Source organism: Carcharhinus amblyrhynchos, chromosome 4, assembly GCF_965287045.1.
Source record: "Carcharhinus amblyrhynchos chromosome 4, sCarAmb.v2.hapA, whole genome shotgun sequence".
Classification (NCBI taxonomy): Eukaryota; Metazoa; Chordata; class Chondrichthyes; order Carcharhiniformes; family Carcharhinidae; genus Carcharhinus; species Carcharhinus amblyrhynchos.
This window is the reverse complement of record NC_137327.1, coordinates 116,224,426-116,244,111: the sequence shown is the minus strand read 5'-3', so window position 1 is coordinate 116,244,111 and position 19,686 is coordinate 116,224,426.

Sequence of the window (19,686 nt, the reverse complement as noted above, 5' to 3'; positions counted from 1 at the left end):
AGGTTTTCACATGGTGTATAACTGATTGAAAATCCTTTGTATTGAACTTTTCTTCCTCAGCCTTCGCTTAGCTCTTCACACCCCTACATTTCTTCACTAGTTGTCTTTTCTTGCTGCATTGCTGACAAACAGTATCCATGAATTTACAATGTTTCACACAGTATGGCCTTCTACACTTAAAACACTTCCTGCTTTCACCTTTCTCCTTGCAGCTTCTTTCTTTACTCAGTGCAACGCCTCTGCATGAGCACTGCCGTTAACCCGCTGAATATCTTGAGTGTCACTGGCAGCCATTTCCATGCCCTAAGAAGTTTCTAGAGCCTTCTTAAAACTCTCCCAACAACCGACGCTAAATGCTGCCTTTGTCAATGCCCTAGACCAGCCCATCTCAGAGCATATCATCTAAAACTGCTCCAAAATCACAGTGTTCTGAAAGCTGGCATAATTCTGCCACAAAATTAGCTACTGATTGACCTACTTCCTGAAAATGGCTATGAAATTTGAATCTTTGAACAACCATGGGAGCTTTGGATAATGGTCATTCTGGACCACAGCAACTAAATCTGCAAATGAAATCTCTCCTGGCTTCCATGATGTGACCAGATTCCTCATCATCTTAAAAGTCTCCATCCCACACACACTCAGGAGAATCGAGTGCTGCTTCGCCTCATCTTCAATTCTATTTGATGAAAATAAATGCTGCAACCTTTTCATATATTCAGCCCAGTCTTTGCTTCTCTCATCAAACTCTCCACATCACCATGGTGCTGCTACCTTGAAATTCTGTTGAATAAACCCACGATGAAAACTAGCTACTCACTGTATGCAACACTACGTTGCCACGTGGAAAATCAACAAGCTTTGCTTTCTCTTCGCTTGCCATTTTCTCCTCATTACCAAAACATTGTGACAATTTGAGACCACAAATAAGGTCATCAAATGCGATGTTTAAAGAATGATCTTCCTGATATAAATAAATAGCAAGGTTTAACAATAACCGTAACTCAACAGAACAGTAATAACTATGAAATCAGGAGCACTAGTAAAATAGGTCTCGCTTATTGAACACTCTCTTGCAGACTGAAAAGCCCTCCAAAACCCACACATGCTCAGAACCATCAACAGACGCCAGTAAAACAACTACATAGGAGAAAGGCTTATAAAAAAACTTTTCATTCAAAAACGACACTCTATAACACCTCATACAATAGAATGCCTTGTTAACTGGACCACTTCAGAGGACAGTTAAGAATCAACCTGCTTTGGGTCTGAAGTCACACGTTAAACCAAACTGGATAAGGATTTTAGTGAACTAAATAGTTCATTACAGTAACTGAACTTATGTTAATTTACACAAAGCTCTTTCTCTAACCCATAACTATGCCCTGTGTTCCATTGAATGTGGAGGAAAGATTTAATCAAGGTGTTGCAACTGTATAAGACTTTGGTTAGGCTGCATTTGGAGTATTGTGTACAGTTCTGGTCTCTATACTACCGGAAGGATGTTGATGCATTGGAAAGAGTGCAAAAGCGATTTACCAGAATGTTGCCTGGATTGAAGGATATGGACAATGAAGAAAGGTTGAACAAACTTGGGTTGTTTTCATTGGAGCATCGGAGGATGAAGGGGCACCTGATAGAGGTTTACAAAAAAATGGTTTGGATAAAGTGGATAGTCGGAGTCTTTTTTCCAGGGTCGAAGGGTCAATTACTCAGGGGCATAGGTTGCAAGTGAGAGGGGGAATGTTTAGAAGAGACATATGGACAAGTTTTTCACACAGAGAGCGGTGAATGCCTGTAACATGCTGCCAGAGGAGGTGGTGGAGGCAGATTCTATAACAACATCCAAGAGGCATCAGGATAGATGCATGAATAGGCAGGGAATAGAGGGATATGGACCACATAGAAGAAAGAAAATATTAGATTAGAGAGGCATCTGTGTTGGTACAGACTTGATGGGCCGACGAGTCTGTTCTTACGCTGTACTGTTCTTTGTTCTTTGGTTAAAATGTTAGAAATATTTGATGGAAGTGATACGTAGAAATGATTTCCTCTGGCATGGGAATCAAAAACGATGAGTGAAAACTTAAAATTAGAGCTAAACTGTTGCAGGGTAATATCAGACAGCACTTCCACACATAAAGATTAATAGAAATCGAAACTTTCTTCTCCAAAGAACTGTGAATTCTGGGGTTAACTGGAACTTATGGAGTTTTCAAGATTGAGATGGATGGACTTTTTTTTAGCGAATGGTGTCGAGAGATTATGGAGTAAAGGCAGGTAAAGAGAGATGTGGTACAGTTCACATATCAATTCAGATCAATAGCAGATCAGGTTTGAGGGGCTGAATGGTCCATTCCTGTTTTGATGTTCCTATTGGTATTAAATCATCAGAATTGAATGCAACTGAAGTTCAGTGCATAGCAAAGCAATAAGATGGGATGGTGTATTACAGTGAACAGCAGATTTTCAATACATATCACTTCCAGCTGTATCCTGTGATTGGAACTTTGTGCTGAATATTTACGACTGCTTTCAGACTGCAAGTTTAGCCTTGGTTCAAAGTGGCTTCCATTTCTCTTGAAGGGCAAAATCAGAGTAGAGTAAATTTGGTGTTAAGGTCCACAGTGTCTTGAAGCGCACCAAGCCTCCCTCTCCCAATACCTGATAAGCGGCTAGTGCCAATCCAAGCTGCATTCACACTCCTACCAACAGTGTTGGTGCAGTGCCAAACCACTTCACACCAGGTGCTACAGCTGTAGTGTGAATGCATGCTCAGAATTATAACCCCCCACCCCGCCAAATAATAATGCATTATCCAAAGCATGTTTATTTTTCATCCTTATTAATCCTCCCAGCCCATTGTTCAAGATGTACACAATCTAGGCTCAAGAAAAACAGCTTGTCCATTACATGATCAGAGGCCAGAGCACTTATTCCGCTTGTAAAACTCTCCCCTGCTACTTCTTTTACTCAGAGCATTGCATAAACATTTCTGGAGGCAACTACAATTCTTTTTAAAGCATTCTTTACATGACTTGGATGACTACCATAAGCACACTGTGCCCAGCGAGATTCGGCTCAGGGTGATAAAGTCTAATTATTTCCTGATATTCCACACATCACGGGCTGACTCCAGGAGACTGCATTATGACTGTTTTGTTGGAAAATTTGAGTTTCAGGCAGGCACTGGGTTGCAGCTGACTCATTTCCTCAATTCTTCATTCTGTCACTGGGGCTGTGAAGCATGGGCTTGATTGGAAGAGACACAGACAAGGGAATTCTACAACTTTCAGGGCCAACCTGAATTCTCAAATTGAGATGGGTGGATATTAGGTGGGAACCAGGGAACTGGCGACAAAGATGGACAATTATAATGCAAATACAGACCAATCACGGCTGTAACGATTGGTAGGTCAAATTCCTGGAAATCCCTTCCTAAGAGGTGGACCCACACCACATGAATTGCAGCAGCTCAAGAAGACACCTCACCATCACCTTCTTGAGGATAATTAGGGATGGGTAATAAATACTGGCCTGGCCAGTAATGCCCACATCCCATGAATTAATAAAAACATTTTTTTTTAAACTGCATGCTGGACCAGGTTTGAAATGATGAATGGGCCTTCTCCTAGAGTCATAGGGGTTTACAGCATGGAAACAGGCCCTTCAGCTCAACTTGTCCATGCTGCCCTTTCTTCTTAACCACTAAGCTAGTCCCAATTGCCCACATTTGTCCTATCCCCACATTGATCACTTTGCGCAGCAGTACACGCACCAACTCACTGGTTTAGACGTGTTGCTGCTTTTCCGTCCCAGGCATTGACAACCTGAGCCCTGGAATTCATGGGAACGCGTGGAGAGTTTCATTCCCGCCAGTCAGGTTCAAGAGTTTGGAGTTGAATGTTGTACACCTTTGGGTTCAGGAAGCAGTTGTTCGCACACATGGTGCTAGAGAGTTGGGACCTTCTCCCTGCAGAGTGCTGTAATTGCTGGGTGAGGTTCAACTGACATTTACAGGATTGTGATTGATGGATTTACTAAGTTAACGATACCAAGGGATATTGAACAAAGATGGCTGAATGGAATTGAGGTACAGATTAGCCATGATCTAATTCAATGTTGAAACTGACCTGAGAAGCTGAATAGCCTCTTCCTGTTCTAATAATTCCTCTGCATTTTTGACAGTCCCTTAAATCAATGGCAGATTAACTACCACCTGGACCCCGAGGCCAAACTTTAGTAAGGCCCCCCGACCTTGCCCCCGCTCCCTGCTCCACCCTTCGTTGAATAGAATAAAGTGACGTTAAGTGATGTCAGATAACTCATATCGTTGTACTATGTATACTTATGAAAATTTATTCACCCTTAAAAGAGTTAAACCAATTTTTTTTTGCTCTCAGGCCCCCCTCCCTTCCGGGCCCTTAGGCTTAAGCCTACTCAGCCTAATGGTTAATCCTCCACTGCCTTGAATTCTGACAGGAAGAGATAATAGCTGATCTCCTAACCAAACCATTCATAAAAGTCGCTCTAAGCTCAGGATTTTGGGCCAGCTTGCCCAAAACCAGAAAATCACGCCAAGGTCAATAGAACTTTGCATTGTCCGTACCACCCCCATGCCCACCGCAATTCCCATGGCGGGGAGATGGGAAGAGTCCCCCCCGCTAGTATCTTTTTCTGTAGAGGGCTTCCTCCAGAATTCCATTCCTTATACACTCAATGGACCTCAGCTGAAGCCACATTGCATGAAGTCTGGCCTAATTCCCACCAAGACCTTTAATATGGTTCAAAATCTTTACTTGAAAAAAGCAATCAATCCCAGAAAGAATTGGCTGTGATGGGATACTCGCCACTTGCCTGGATGAGTGCAGCTCCAACACTCAAGAAGTTCAACACCATCCAGGACAAAGCACCCTACCCATCAATTTAAATATTTACTCCCTCCACCACTAACGCACAGTGGCAGCAGTATGTAACATCTAAAAGATGCATTGCAGCAACTTGCCGTCCTTGGGCAGCAACTTTCAATCTCACGATCACTACCATCTAAAAGGACAAGGGCAGCATATACATGGGAACACACTATCTGGAGGTTCCCCTCTAAGCCACTCACCATCCTGATTTGGAAATATACAACCGTTCCTTCACTGTCACTGGGTCAAAATTCTGGAACTCCTTCCCTAACTGCACTGTGGATGTACTTACACCACCAGAACTGCCGTGGTTCAAGAAGGCAGCTCACCGCCACCCTTTCAAGGGCAATTAGGGATGGACAATAAATGCTGGCGTGGCTAGTGATTCCCACATCCCAAGAATGAACTTGTCTTTTCAAGTCTGGATTACAAGAAGTTCAACTCCAACTGCATTCATCATCACATAAAAGAATCTCAGCTCCACATGTGAGATTAAGCCAATGTCTTGTTTGACTAATTTAACTAGCTGGTAGGGAAGAAGCGCAGAGTGTTGGTGAAGAGTGGAGAGATATGTCAGCCATTGTGTCTTCCTGAATTGTAGATCACAGTCCACCAGTTTCTAACTTCTAAAGGAATGAGATTCCCATCTAACTGGCCTACCCAGAGGCTTAGAGATGAAGAATGTCACATCACTGAACAAGAGAACACTTTTCTACTTCAGTAGCCTCAGATAAAACAGGTGCTAAATTCCCTAAAGTTGCCCCAGCAGAAGTTCAGTCCTTTTTTGTTTTCCATGAATGGGATTAGCATTTTAGCACCAAATTGTGACGACTTGGAGTTACAATCATTTTTCATAAGTGATCTGACTCACATCAAAATAAACTTAAAAATGAAATGAGTTCCCAATGTATATCAACCTCAATGTGGATCGACTTCAATGTGGATCAACCCCAATGTGGATCATTCCCAATGTGGATCAATCCCAATGTTACCAATCCCAATGTGTATCATTCCCAATGTTACCAATCCCAATGTGTATCATTCCGAATAAGGCCCTTTGCCAATAGATATTTTGTAGCTGTGCACTGATTCTCTGATCAGTGAGATAAAAGTTAAAGTTTAAAACTTTATTTATTAGTCACAAGTAGGCTTACATTCACACTGTAATGAAGTTACTGTGAAACTCCCCTAGACGCCACATTCTGGCATCTGTTCGGATACACTGAGAGAGAATTTACCATGGCCAATACGCCTAAGCAGCACATCTTTGGACTGTGGGAGGGAACCGGGACACCCAGAGGAAACCTATGCAGACATAGGTACAATGTGCAAACTCCACACAGACAGTGACCCAAGCCAGGAATCTAACCCAGGTCCCTGGCATTGAGGCAGCAGTACTAAGCACTGTGCCACCGCGCCACCCCCGTGATAGTTCCTTGAAGTAACTTCAATCATGAACAATGACCAGGCACCCGACGGCTGAGCTCAAAGTGAAAATGAAAGGCTTGAACTCAAACTGAAAGGATGGCAAGATTCCACTCCAAGTTCCTGTCTCCTCTAGCAGCCTCCACCACCTGTAGCCTCTGCTCAGCACCTTGCTATTTAGTGCAGAAATCAGAGCCTGAGAAGATATAGCCCAACCTGTAACCATCTGCATAAGCACCAATCATGCATAATTACTCAGGAACAAGCCAAGCCTCCGGACCCAGCCATTCTATTTACTGCTGACTGAAAGGCCTGAGTATCGCGTCAGTACAATCCTTGCTGCGACTAGAAGAAACAATAAATAGTCTTCAAAGGCATGGCTTTGAACACTTTAGCACTGAATCAGGCTATGCAGTCAAACTGGAGTGGCATGAGTGGGTGGAGAAACTGGACACTTCCTGGTTACATTGGAGTGCAAAAGCTCCTCGTTTATCAGCAGCATTTACCAAATCCAAACCTCCCCACCATGCCAAGGTTAGGGTTAGGGAATCCTAATCCTAACCCTCACCCTAACCCCCATGCCGACACTATAGTTAATAAAGCCCACCAATGCCTCTACTTTCCCAGAAGACTAAAGAGACTTGGCATGTCAGCTGCGACTCTCATCAACTTTTGCAGATGCACATAGAAAGCATTCTTTCTGGTTGTATCACAGTTTGGTATGGCTCCTGCTCTGCCCAGAACCACAAAAAACTACAACACTTTGTGAATGTAGCCCAATCCATCACGCAAACCAGCCTCCCATCCATTGGCTCTGTCTACACTTCCCACTGCCTCAGCGGCCTTGGAGGGAGTGCAGAGGAGGTTTACTAGGCTGATACCGGAGTTGAGGGGGTTGAGCTATGAGGAGAGGCTGAATAAACTAGGCTTGTACTCGTTAGAGTTTAGAAGAATGAGGGGAGATCTCATTGAGACGTATAAGATGATGAATGGGATGGATAGGATAGAGGTGGAGAGACTCTTCCCGCTCAAAAAAGACAGTAGGACTAGGGGGCACAGCCTCAAGATAAAGGGGAGGTGGTTTAGAACGGAGTTGAGGAGGAACTTCTTCACTCAAAGGGTGGTGAATCTCTGGAATTCTCTGCCCGTTGAAGTGGTGGAGGCTGCCTCGCTAAATATTTTTAAGAAGCGGGTTGATGGGTTTTTGATAAGAGAGGGGATTAAGGGTTATGGGGAGAGGGCGGGAAAGTGGAACTGAGCCACAACAGATCAGCCATGATCTTATTGAATGGCGGGGCAGGCTCGAAGGGCTAGATGGCCTACTCCTGCTCCTATTTCTTATGTTCTTATGTTCTTATGTTCAAAGCAGCCAGTATAATTAAGCATGCTAGGCATTCTTTCTTCCACCTTCTTCTTTCGGAAAAAGATACCGAAGTCTGAGATCACATACCAACTGACTCAAGAACAGCTTCTTCCCTGCTGCTGTCAGACTCTTGAATGGATTTACCTTGCATTAAGTTGATCTTTCTTTACACCCTAGCTATGACTGTAACACTACGTTCTGCACTTTTTCCTTTCCTTCTCTATGAATGGAATGTTTTGTCTGTATAGCGCACAAGAAACAATACTTTTCACCATTTGTTAACACATGTGACAATAATAAATCAAATCAAAAAAGGTTGGAACTTGCATTCTCTGAATTATTTATCCAGGAGGCGAATGTATCACAGTGACCACAAAGTCTTACAGAATAGGAGGAGGCCATTTGACTTATCATGCTTATGGTGGCTTCTTGAACGATTGATTCAATCGGTGCCACTCCCCTGCTCCTTATTGGAACCATGAAAATATTTACTTTTTAACTATTTATCCAATTCCCTTTTGAAAGCTATTATCAAACCTGCTTCCACTGCCATTTCAAGGAGCACCTTCCAAATCACAACAATTCACTGTGTAACAATCATTGTTTCTCATCTCCCTCTCTGGATCTTTTACTGATGATCTGAAATGTGTGTCTTTTGGTTATTCGCCCTCCTGAAAACTCCTTTTCCTTATTTACTCTATCAAACCTCTAGGCATTTTGAACATCTTATGGGAAGAAATAGGGAAGAGAATGCTCTCACTTCAGATCTCTGACTGGTTCAATAAATATGTATTGTTCAGTGTAGTATTGATCAGTAATAATCTGGGAAGGGCAAGTTTCAGCCTCCAGATTGTGTTGAACTTGGTGAGCGGTGTAATTGTTAATGAGCTCTCAAATGAGAAAACAAGATCCTGAACTGGCTATCACCACCTGATGCCACTCAGGAACCATTAGACTGCCTGTGTGTATTGCCAAAACTCAGACACACAAGGGGAGTGTTGTGCTTTACTGTATGTAATGACTTCAGCCAGGCTAATGAGATTGGCTTACTAGATATGAACTACCTGATGAGTTTTAGTGTCAAAAGAGATACCTGATGAGTCTGACAGAAAACAAGTACCTGATGAGTCTTAATTGATGGTTAAACCAGGGACCCTCATGCTCCCTATTTAAAGCAGGTGTGTCAGACTCCCAGCCTGCATTCAGCAGAGAGCAGGCTGTGTACAGATGTATAGTGTAAATAAAGTAACTTGGTAATGGGACTTTCACCTCTGGGGAGTTATTACACTGTACCACTAGGGTGGCCAGCAGCTCTGGAAGGGTTCTCCAGTGTAAGTCAGCAATCCCAGAGAGCAGACCGAAAATCGAACTGCAAAAGCAGATTTCTCACCATCTTCCTTACATACCAGAGTTGAGGACAAATATAGATCTAAAACCTCCTTCTTCCACATGACCATGTGTTTCAAATTAAGAGCCATCCAAATAACCTCAAGCACTTTTAGTATGTACTCAATGGAAAAAATCATCAGCATGACAGAAAATATATGTGTTCAGTATTTTAACAAACCTCCACTTGTCCATGAGGGATTTAATTAACACTATTAATAATTTTACAACCTGTGACAACTGCAATAGTTGCTTGAAATTGTGCAGATGTTATTATATAATAAATTTTCTTTCAAAATCAGAAGTCTGAAGGGCAACCTATTTGAAGTCTTGAAGATTCTGAAAATATTTTATGGGCTGATATAGAGAAGATGTTTCCATTTGCAGATGAGTAACTAAGGTCCATAAATATCAGATGGGTTAGTAATGAATCAAAGAGGGAATTCAGGAAATGCAACTTAATGCAGAGTCATTAGAATGCGGAACTCACTACAGCCAGGAATAGTTGAGGTGACTTTCAGGAGAAGCTGGATAAACACATGAGGATAAATAGCACTGAAGGATGTGCTGAAGGAATACGAAGAAGCTAATGTGAAGCATGAACATCATTGCTCACCTTTGGCCTCTTTCTGTGCTGTAGGTTGTTTATAATTCTATATAGTATCTGCCATTGCGCGCTGTAATGATAGGTTATCCAGAGACAAATGAGTTAATTACCATTTAATTGCATTAGCCCCGTAATTATATCATGATTTACAAATAGCTAAAGGGAGGAGAGAGATGGAGTGTTGTTGTCCACGGTCATTGCAAGCTCCTGGCACTCATTACAAACAACTTCAGCACTTAGAGAACAATCTTCCAGAACAATTTGCCACAGTTTTCTTATTAATCTTCTCACTCCCACAAGATTCGGAAAGGACGATTAGTATTTCTTGGAGTTTTCACAACCAGCAAAAGTCCCCAGGTAACTTACAGCCAATGAATTACATCTGAAGTATTTGGAAGTATTGTTGTTATGTAGGAAAAAAAGGCAACTGATTTGTACAGCGTAAGACTCCACAAACAGCAGTGCCATAATAACCAAATTATTCATCTTAGTGATGTTGGCTATGGGATAAATATTGGCAAGAACTCTCACTTCCCTCCTTCATATTGAGAAGTCTCACAACACCAGGTTAAAGTCCAACAGGTTTATTTGGAACCATGAGCTTTCGGAATCACCTGATGAAGGATCAGCACTCCAAAAGCTTGTGATTCCAAATAACCCTGATGGACTTTAACCTGGTGTTGTGAGACTTTTTACTGTGCCCAACACAGTCCAACACCGGCATCTCCACATCATGGTCCATCATATTGTACCTTGGGATGTTTATACCCATTGAGAGAGCAGATATGGAATAGATTTAAAGTCTCAACTGAAAGTCAGCACTTCTGACAGTGCAGCACTCCCTCAGTACTGACCCTCTGACAGTGCAGCACTCCCTCAGTACTGACCCTCTGACAGAGTAGCAGTCCCTCAATGCTGACCCTCTGAAGTGCAGCACTCCCACAGCACTGACCCTCTGACAGTGCGGCACTCCCTCAATACCGGCCCTCTGACAGTGCAACACTCCCTCGGCACTGGCCTTCTGACAGTGCGGCACTACCTAGTACTTACCCTCTGACATGCAACACCCTGTTAGTACTGAACTTCTGACAGTGCGGCACTCTCTCAGTACTGACCCTCTGACAGTATCGCACTTACTCAGTATTGACCCTCTGACAGTGTGGCACTCTCTCAGTGCTGACCCTCTGACAGTGCGGCACTCTCTCAGTGCTGACCCTCTGACAGTGCGGCACTCTCTCAGTGCGGACCCTCTGACAGTGCAGCACTCTCTCAGTGCTGACCCCCTGACAGTGCGGCACTCTCTCAGTGTTGATCCTCTGACAGTGCGGCACTCTCTCAGTGCTGATCCTCTGACAGTGCGGCACTCCCTCAATGCTGACCCTCTGACAGTGCGGCACTCTCTCAGTGCGGACCCTTTGACAGTGCAGCACTCCCTCAGTGCTGACCCTCTGACAGTGCGGCACTCTCTCAGTACTGACCCTCTGACAGTGCGGCACTCTCTCAGTGCCGACCCTCTGACAGTGCGGCACTCTCTCAGTGCTGACCCTCTGACAGTGCGGCACTCTCTCAGTGCTGACCCTCTGACAGTGCGGCACTCTCTCAGTGCTGACCCTCTGACAGTGCGGCACTCTCTCAGTGCTGACCCTCTGGCAGTGCGGCACTCTCTCAGTGCTGACCCTCTGATGGTGCAGCACTCCCTCAGTGCTGACTCTCTGACAGTGCAGCACTCCCTCAGTGCTGACCCTCTGACAGTGCGGCACTCTCTCAGTGCTGACCCTCTGGCAGTGCGGCACTCTCTCAGTGCTGACCCTCTGATGGTGCAGCACTCCCTCAGTGCTGACTCTCTGACAGTGCAGCACTCCCTCAGTGCTGACCCTCCGACAGTGCGGCACTCTCTGTGTTGATCATCTGACAGTGTGGCACTCTCTCAGTACTGACCCTCTGACAGTGCGGCATTCTCTCAGTGCTGACCCTCTGACGATGCAGCACTCCCTCAGTGCTGACCCTCTGACAGTGCGGCACTGTCTCAGTGCTGACCCTCTGACAGTGCAGCACTCCCTCTGTGTTGCACAGTTATCAGCCTAGAATCTGGGCACAAATATCAGCCATGGGCTTGAACCCATGACCTTCTCACTGGAATGCTACCCACTGTGCTGAGTTGACAATAGAAGAGAGATAGATCAGGTTCTTACAGCAATACGGCATTCACCATCCCAGAGCCTTTCACATTTGACAGAATATTGTGGACTATTGACAGTGACTGCAATTCTCTGAGAATTTAATGGGTTGAATATCTATTGTGTTGTAATTGAATCCCTAATAATTTCAATATAACTGGTATGACCCTGAAATGAATAGATTGCAACCTAATTATTACTGTAATTATATAATCTTCGCTCTGTGTCTCCAGCAAGCTGCCTTTTTCTTTGTCTAGTTTCATTTCCTCTGACTGCCAAGATTTCCTTCTCTGTTCTGATTTTCTCTGGTGGTTTGTTCACCTTCTCTTGCTCTCTTGTCTTGTATTCAACTCGTCTCTTCCCAACTTCTCTCTCTCACACGGCAGCATTGCTCACACGCTCAGTAAATTAGATTTTTCACAATTGCACAGGCGCCAAGCAGCACCGATCAGTGTTTTTAGTCAACCGATTGCCTGAGCTGTGCGATTATAGGAAAAGGTGATTAAAATGACCCGATAAACCAATAAATGTAGCAGTACGATGAATGAGATAACTTTGTTTAAAATCTCAGGATATTCCAAAACATTTTACAACCAACATGGAAGTGAAGTACTGTTGCAATGTAGGAAACTCAGCAGCTGATTTGAACACAGCAAGATCCCAGAAAGAACAATGGAGGAATGACCAAATGATCCGGACTCATGGTATTGATTGAAGAAAGAATGTGATTCAGGAGATCAGTTTTCATCTGAAAGGCAGCATCTCCAGGATCGCATCACAGCCTAAATAGAACGTCAGCTATGATTTCTGCATTCATCTCCTAGGGTGTGACTTAAACCCAAACATCTGATTCAAGACGAGGGGTACCAGACACTATGCTGTCACAGATGGCATTGGCAAAAAGCTGCTAGCCTTGCTGTGACACCTTCATCCCAGGAATGAACAGACGGCAAACTTTCACTAAGGTAATATTTTGAGGAGATATACAAAGTCTTCAACACCAAAACTTCACAGCATAATGACTAAACCTAATGATCTCTCGACAAAACTAGTGCCCACCTGTTAGCAACTCTTTAACCCACCTCTTCCTATATCCTTGTATTACTGTGTAAATAAAACATATTACAAAGAGTAAGGTAGTAAAATTCCATTTGCAATATTAAGCTCAACATCAAACTGAAAATATTAACAGCAAAACCTTATTTCTTGTTCCTAATCGCAAAACACAAATATTGAATTGTCACACTGGACTGCCCCCATCTCCCCACGAGAGAGCAGACAGTTCCCATTCAAAAAAACAAACATCAGATAACAACTAAACAACAATCATGAGTTAAAGACAATCATTTCATTCTACCGCTGGATTGATCTTCAAAAAGCACACTTATTCTCAAATTAAAGATCCCTCGAAATTAAACCTGATCAAATCTCTCCATCGTCATTCTCTCTGTTAATCTTGCTCCACCTCTTCCTAGGTCTAATTTCTCACTCTGTCCATTTCATTCTTTGTGTAGATGTTATTCTCTCCTTGTATGCCTCTCTTTATATTCCTCTCTTTCTGTCCCACTCACTTCCTGATTCTCATCCTGATTCCTTGACCAGGATTTTCCACTCCCAACTTTGCCATGGGATTGGAAATTCCTGCCCAAGATATCCTGTCCATGTCTTTCTCCTCACAGTGAAAGAAAAGGGACGATGATGAGTGAGTTGTGTTGATACAATGCGAGGGAGAGAGGAAAAATCACATTTAGGTTGGTTGGTGGCATGACCAGTGTTCTCCTGATTTTCAAAACAGATGGATCAAGTTTCCTGATCAACAATGTCAGCAACACCAATCATATTTAATAGCATCTCATGAATAGTCATTAAAAGGCCATCTCAGAATATTAAAAGGCCACCTCACTGGAATTAATTCAGTCTCCAAATTAAATTCCCTGCCAGCGAGAACTTAGAACATTCAATTTATGACTGTCTAGGAAGGTGAAGTCAGTATAACCCGTGATGCCCATAGGCTGCTCCCCCCCTTTTGATGGGGGAGAGGGGGGAGAATTGACTCGTGGTAATTTAATCTGAGAATCACCACATCTCAGTCAATGGGAGAATGTTGATCCTTCATGAATAACGTCAGCCAGTACAGAAATTGAACCCATGCTATTGGTGTCGCTCCACATCACTAAATAGACTTGAGCAGTCGAATTCCCTCCTTCAGCACCATCAAGTCTCTGTAGTTCTACGAAATCTGGTGGCAGAACATTGTTCCCCCATATGGTAACAGTGGGGCAGATGACTGCCCACCCCTGCTCAAGACTCGACATGATGCCCATGGATGCATAACGAGCTGAAGGGGGGGGTGGGTGGTTGTACATGTTCTGTTGTCCCACTGTCCAGTAAGAATCACATCGACTTTCCTTCCTGCCCTGCGACTCAGGCTCCAGAATGGAAGTTTCATCCAAAATTAAAAACTAGAGCTTTTTATATTTGTCTGGTCATTTGACAACATTTTATCCCTGAGTCTCTGTTACCAGGGCTGCTTAATACTAAACTGTTTAATGAGAGAGTCTTGAGATGTCAGCAGTTGAGATCCTGAGATTGTTGCATTGTAAGGTGTTGACTCGGTCTCAGATAGCTGGGACTTTCCTTGGTAAACATCACAACATACTTCATACTTCTCTCTCAAGGTGGGAATGAGCTGCAGCCCCATCCAACAAAAACTTTGTAATCAGTTTTACAAATCTGATTTACAATTCCCAGCTCTCGGTATATGTTAAATGTTAAATGCAACCAGTGACATTGCGGATATATGTCGCCATTAATCAACAGTGGATCTCCTGTTCTCAACCAAGTTGACCTCAGGATGTGACATCACACGTGATTGGTCAAGAATGACAGCATTATGGTTTATAAAAATTAACATTTCAATTTTGAGTTGGATTTTCAAAAACCTGTCAATACCCACATTTAGACCTTGTCAAGGGACATTTTTATATCTACCAGAATCCTTGCATTAATCTCCAAATCAGAAAAAAAAATTCAACTCATCACCAAATATTCCTTTTAGATTATATTTTACTTACACTCTGACTCAAACCCAGGCTGAGTTTTAACTGACAACCGCTTTGAAGTCACTGCCCAGCAGTCCTGATTTTCAATGGTCAAATCGGCACTAAACTAATTTTTGTAGCATACAAGTGTGGAATTTATAAAACCCAACTTGACAGGATGCATCATTTCCAGAGAGAAATGTTGTTCTCCTTCTGGCCTCTTAATCCTCACAGAGGTTGGAACCCCACAGACTGACCAGCTCGCTCAGGCAGATTAACAGAAACCTCGACTGGTATTCGAGCTAAGCAATAAGAGAGTTATAAAAATTACCGCTGGCACTCAGTCAAATTACAGCAATGTTTGGTATTTGTCATAATGTTTGATGAAACCGTTCACAGTGACTTTCATTCGGGAAATCTCCTCTTTACCAGACCCTGGCTTCTCTGTAGCAAAAAAGCTTTCATTTTTCTGAGTGAATGACAAAGAGGGAAAACATTTGCTTTCAACATCACAAGATCTTAAAAGACAAGATTTCCTGACAAATGACTTCTGCTGCCTCGCGCTTCTGTTTAAGTATCTTGGGTACCCTTTCAATTTAAATATTAATAAATAAAACAAAACTCTCAAAGCAAACACCCATTTAGGTTTGTTGTCCCTACTCACAACTCAGCAATGGAGTGTACAACCTTGTGCATTTTCTACAAAGAAAGAAAACCAGCTCAATTGCAGACTATCCCAAGGAGGTAGCTTCTCCCATTCAGATGGAAAGGGATCACGGAGTTTCAGTCTGTTATTTGCAGTTTTGTCATTTAGGGGACAGTTTCTCCTCACTTCGACAAAAAGGAAGAAACAAAATAATATTCTTCGCTTTTTCAGAGATTGTTCAGCAGCCTATTTTAACATTGCTCATTGACTCACAGTCGGCAACATAGAACATAGAAAAACTACAGCACAAACAGGCCCTTCGGCCCACAAGTTGCGCTGTTAATATCCCTACCTACTAGGCCTACCTATAACCCTTAATCCTATTAAATTAAACATGTATGTTTCTCAATATTTTAATGGCTCTGATCTTTAATATTCCAGTGTGAGACAAAATGTACGATCAAGTGTGAGGGAATGAGGATAGAGCTCAGATAAACAGAGTGAATAACCTACATAATCAATACTACCCCTGTTACTTGCCCAATAAGCATGCCTAATGTCCTCAATAGAATTCCTGATGACTTGCTGATCCATTTCAGTAGTTTAAGGGTTCAGATAAGCCAAGTTCTCTTCCCATCAACAATTTATTTTCAGTACTTTTTAAAAACGTATTGCAACATTATTATGGGTACAGTAGCACAGTGGCTTTGGAATATAAGAGCAGGAGAAGGCCATTTAGCCTATAAACCCTGTTCCATCATTCAGTGAGATCAAGGTTGATTTGTGATCCAAATCGCACATACTTCCAGACAAATAATTCTACAAGAAATAAAGACAGGAAATATTGTAAATGGTCGACAGATCAGGCAGGATCAGTGAGGTACAGGCAGTGAGGTACAGAGTTAATGCTTTGGGTGATTTTCTTTTATCAGAGATAATATCTGATTAATAATCCGATGAAAGTGAGTTCAAACCCCAGAATGAAAATTGAGAATTGAAATTCAGTTTTTGTTTCAAATCTGGAAATAAAAATGTGGTATCAGTAGAAGTTTTGTCATGAAAACTTTGGTTTAGTAATGTTCTTTAGGGAAGGAAACCTCCTGTCCCTACCTTATTTGGCTACATGGGATTCCAGGCCTACATCAATATGGGTAATTTGGAAGATTTTATCAAGTTAAAGGTTCTCTCTAAATGTAAGTTGTTGTCACTTTTCAATTTCTCTCCAAGTGATTTGGAAATACATTCAATTGTATCAAATGATACCAGCAAATCAAGATGGCACCCACCACTACCTTCCCAGAGCAATCACATCCTGACTTGGAAATATATCACCATTCTTTCACAGTCGCTGGGTCAAAATCCTGGAATTCCCTCCCTAATGGTATTGTGGGTCAACTCACAGAACATGGGCTGCAGCGATTCAAGAAGGCAGCTCACCACCACCTTCTCAAGGGCAAGTAGGGATGGCCAGCCAGTGACGCCCATGTCCCTTGAATGAATTTTAAAAAGCAAGCTTACATTTACACTGCAATAAAGTTACTGTGAAAATCCCCTTGTCGCCACACTCCAGCGCCTGTTCAGATACTCTAAGGGAGAATTTAGCATGGCCAATGCACCTAATCAGCACGTCTTTCAGACTGTGAGAGGAAACTCAGTAAAAAGTCTGACAACACCAGGTTTTAGTCCAACCGATTTATTTGATAGTAAACTCACTAGCTTTCAAGGGGTTTCCCTCTTCTTCAGGTGAATGAAGAAGAGGGACACCCCTCCAAAGCTAGTGAGTTTACTATCAAATAAACCGGTTGGACTAAAACCTGGTGTTGTCAGACTTTTTACTGTGTTTACCCCAGTCCAATGCCGGCATATCCACATCATGAGGAAACTCACGCAGACACGGGGCGAATGTGCAGTCTCAGCACAGACAGTGACCCAAGCTGCAAATTGAACCTGGCCCTGTGAGGCAGCAGTGCTAACCTCTTTGCCACTGTGTCACCCAAGGAGTGAATTAAACACAAAAAAAAGCAAAAGTACTGCAGATGCTGGAAATCAGAAATAAGAACAGGAAGTGCTGGAAAATATCAGTAGGTCTGGCAGCATATCAGGGAATTGGGAAAGAGCAATAAATGATGGCATGTCTACACCCTGAGAATTAACGTTTAAAAAGCATTTGTTATTGACTTTAGTTTCACTATCAGATTCAGAATAAAATCTTAATTAAAAAGTGCAGTTTTTTAAGTTGTCACTTGAGATGTGGGTGGCACAGGCTGGGACAGCACTTATTGCCCATTCCTCATTGCCCTTGAGAAGATGGTAGTGAGCTGCCTTCTTGAACTGCTGCAGTCCATATGGTGTAAGTTTACTACAGTGCTGTTAGTGAGGGAGTTCCAGGATTTCGACTTTGCCACAGTGAAGGAATGGCAATGTATACTATGTGGATTGGGGGTAACGTTATTGTTGTAACATTGCTACTCTTATCTATACAGGTGGCAGAGATTGTGGGGCTACCAAAATAGCAGAGTGAGGATTGTCCCTGCTGATCTTAGTGTTCTCAATAACGCTATTAAAGAGCTGAGTTTGAAATAAGCAACACCAATCATTGATGCATTAATATTACAGACCCTCATCCCAGCCTTAACAAGATAACACAAAATCATTTGTCAATCTTTTCAATCTTCCTTTAAATGTTTGTATTTAATTCTCCTTTATTTTTATGATCATTATTTGAAAAAGTGACTATCTTTATCCAGGGGTTGGTGTTAGTTTCTCAGACACTGTCACATTTTCATTCCCTGGTCAGATTGTTTATCTCATTTCTGGCCTCTCCTATTGGTTCGCTGATGTTTATTTGACAGCTGTTATCATTTATCCGATGAGATTTGGTGCAGTCTTGTCTGTATCATCAATAGCTGCTATGACCTCTGTTAGCGTATTTATTTGGAGGTTTGTCATCAAAAATACAATGTGCTATAGGTGAATAGTTACTGCGGGAATTGATGCAAAGCAAAGGCAGCCAATGAGTTACTGATTATGTGTCTTGAAATCATCAACTGACCAATCACAGAATTAGCACATTCAAGTCGGTGCTGGGGCTTTTCTCCATAAGGGCACAAAGTCACTGCGTCCTGTACACTCCCCATATATTGAAATAATGCTAGAGAATTGCTGCATAAAGCCAGGTTATTGTAGACTACCTCTGATCCAGCTTCATGGACTGTGTATTTTATACAGAATCTGCAGTATAGAAACAGATCATTCTGTGCTGCTGTTCATGCTCTACAAGTCCATCTACCCTCATCTCACCTTTGTATCCCCTTTTCTCTTACATACACATCTAGTATCATATTGAATGCATTAAGCTTCCTGTAATAGAGTGATCTATCAGGAGAGGGTGAATGGCACTATGGTGAAATTTCTTGTTTCAGCATTTAATAACTCCCTTTTCTCAGCGACACATTTACCCTGAAATGCCTGTGTTTATGGACGAAAAGGGATTGGTTTAGATTAGTGGGTCATTGTTTTTTTTTAACTGGTCGGCGCAACATCGTGGGCCGAAGGGCCTGTTCTGCGCTGTAATGTTCTATGTTCTATATTTATTTCGCTTTGTTTTCATTCTTAGTTTCTTGGCTGTTGCGATGTCTCCTTCCTTTCCTGTTACTAAGTGTGCTTTCGGATTTCTGTGATCCCATTCTGAATGTGTTCTCATTGCTGCTGGAGCAGGCAGTCAGTGAATCAGTAGAACACAGTCTGACAGAGAGAGGAATAAGACACAAGCCCTACACCAAGGTGATGGAGCCAATTCAAACGCTTGTCAGGGAAGAGAAATAAAAACGCTTGCATAAAAATAACAGGAAGAGACTGAGTATCTTCTCTGAAGCATCAAAAAGCAATGTTGTTAATTGCTGTGGTCACTGCAATATTCAGTAGAACTGTTTGCAAATACAGACTATTAAAGGAGTAGCACATAACAGGGAAATGAATAACACATGCATAGTCACTGAGGTGTGAACCATACAAGAGAAATACTTACAGGAAATGTTGGACTCGTTTATACCTTAGCCCTCTATTCATGGACATCCTGTTCTAAAAGCCACAAAACCCCAACTAGTTCATTAATGTCCTTCAGGGAAT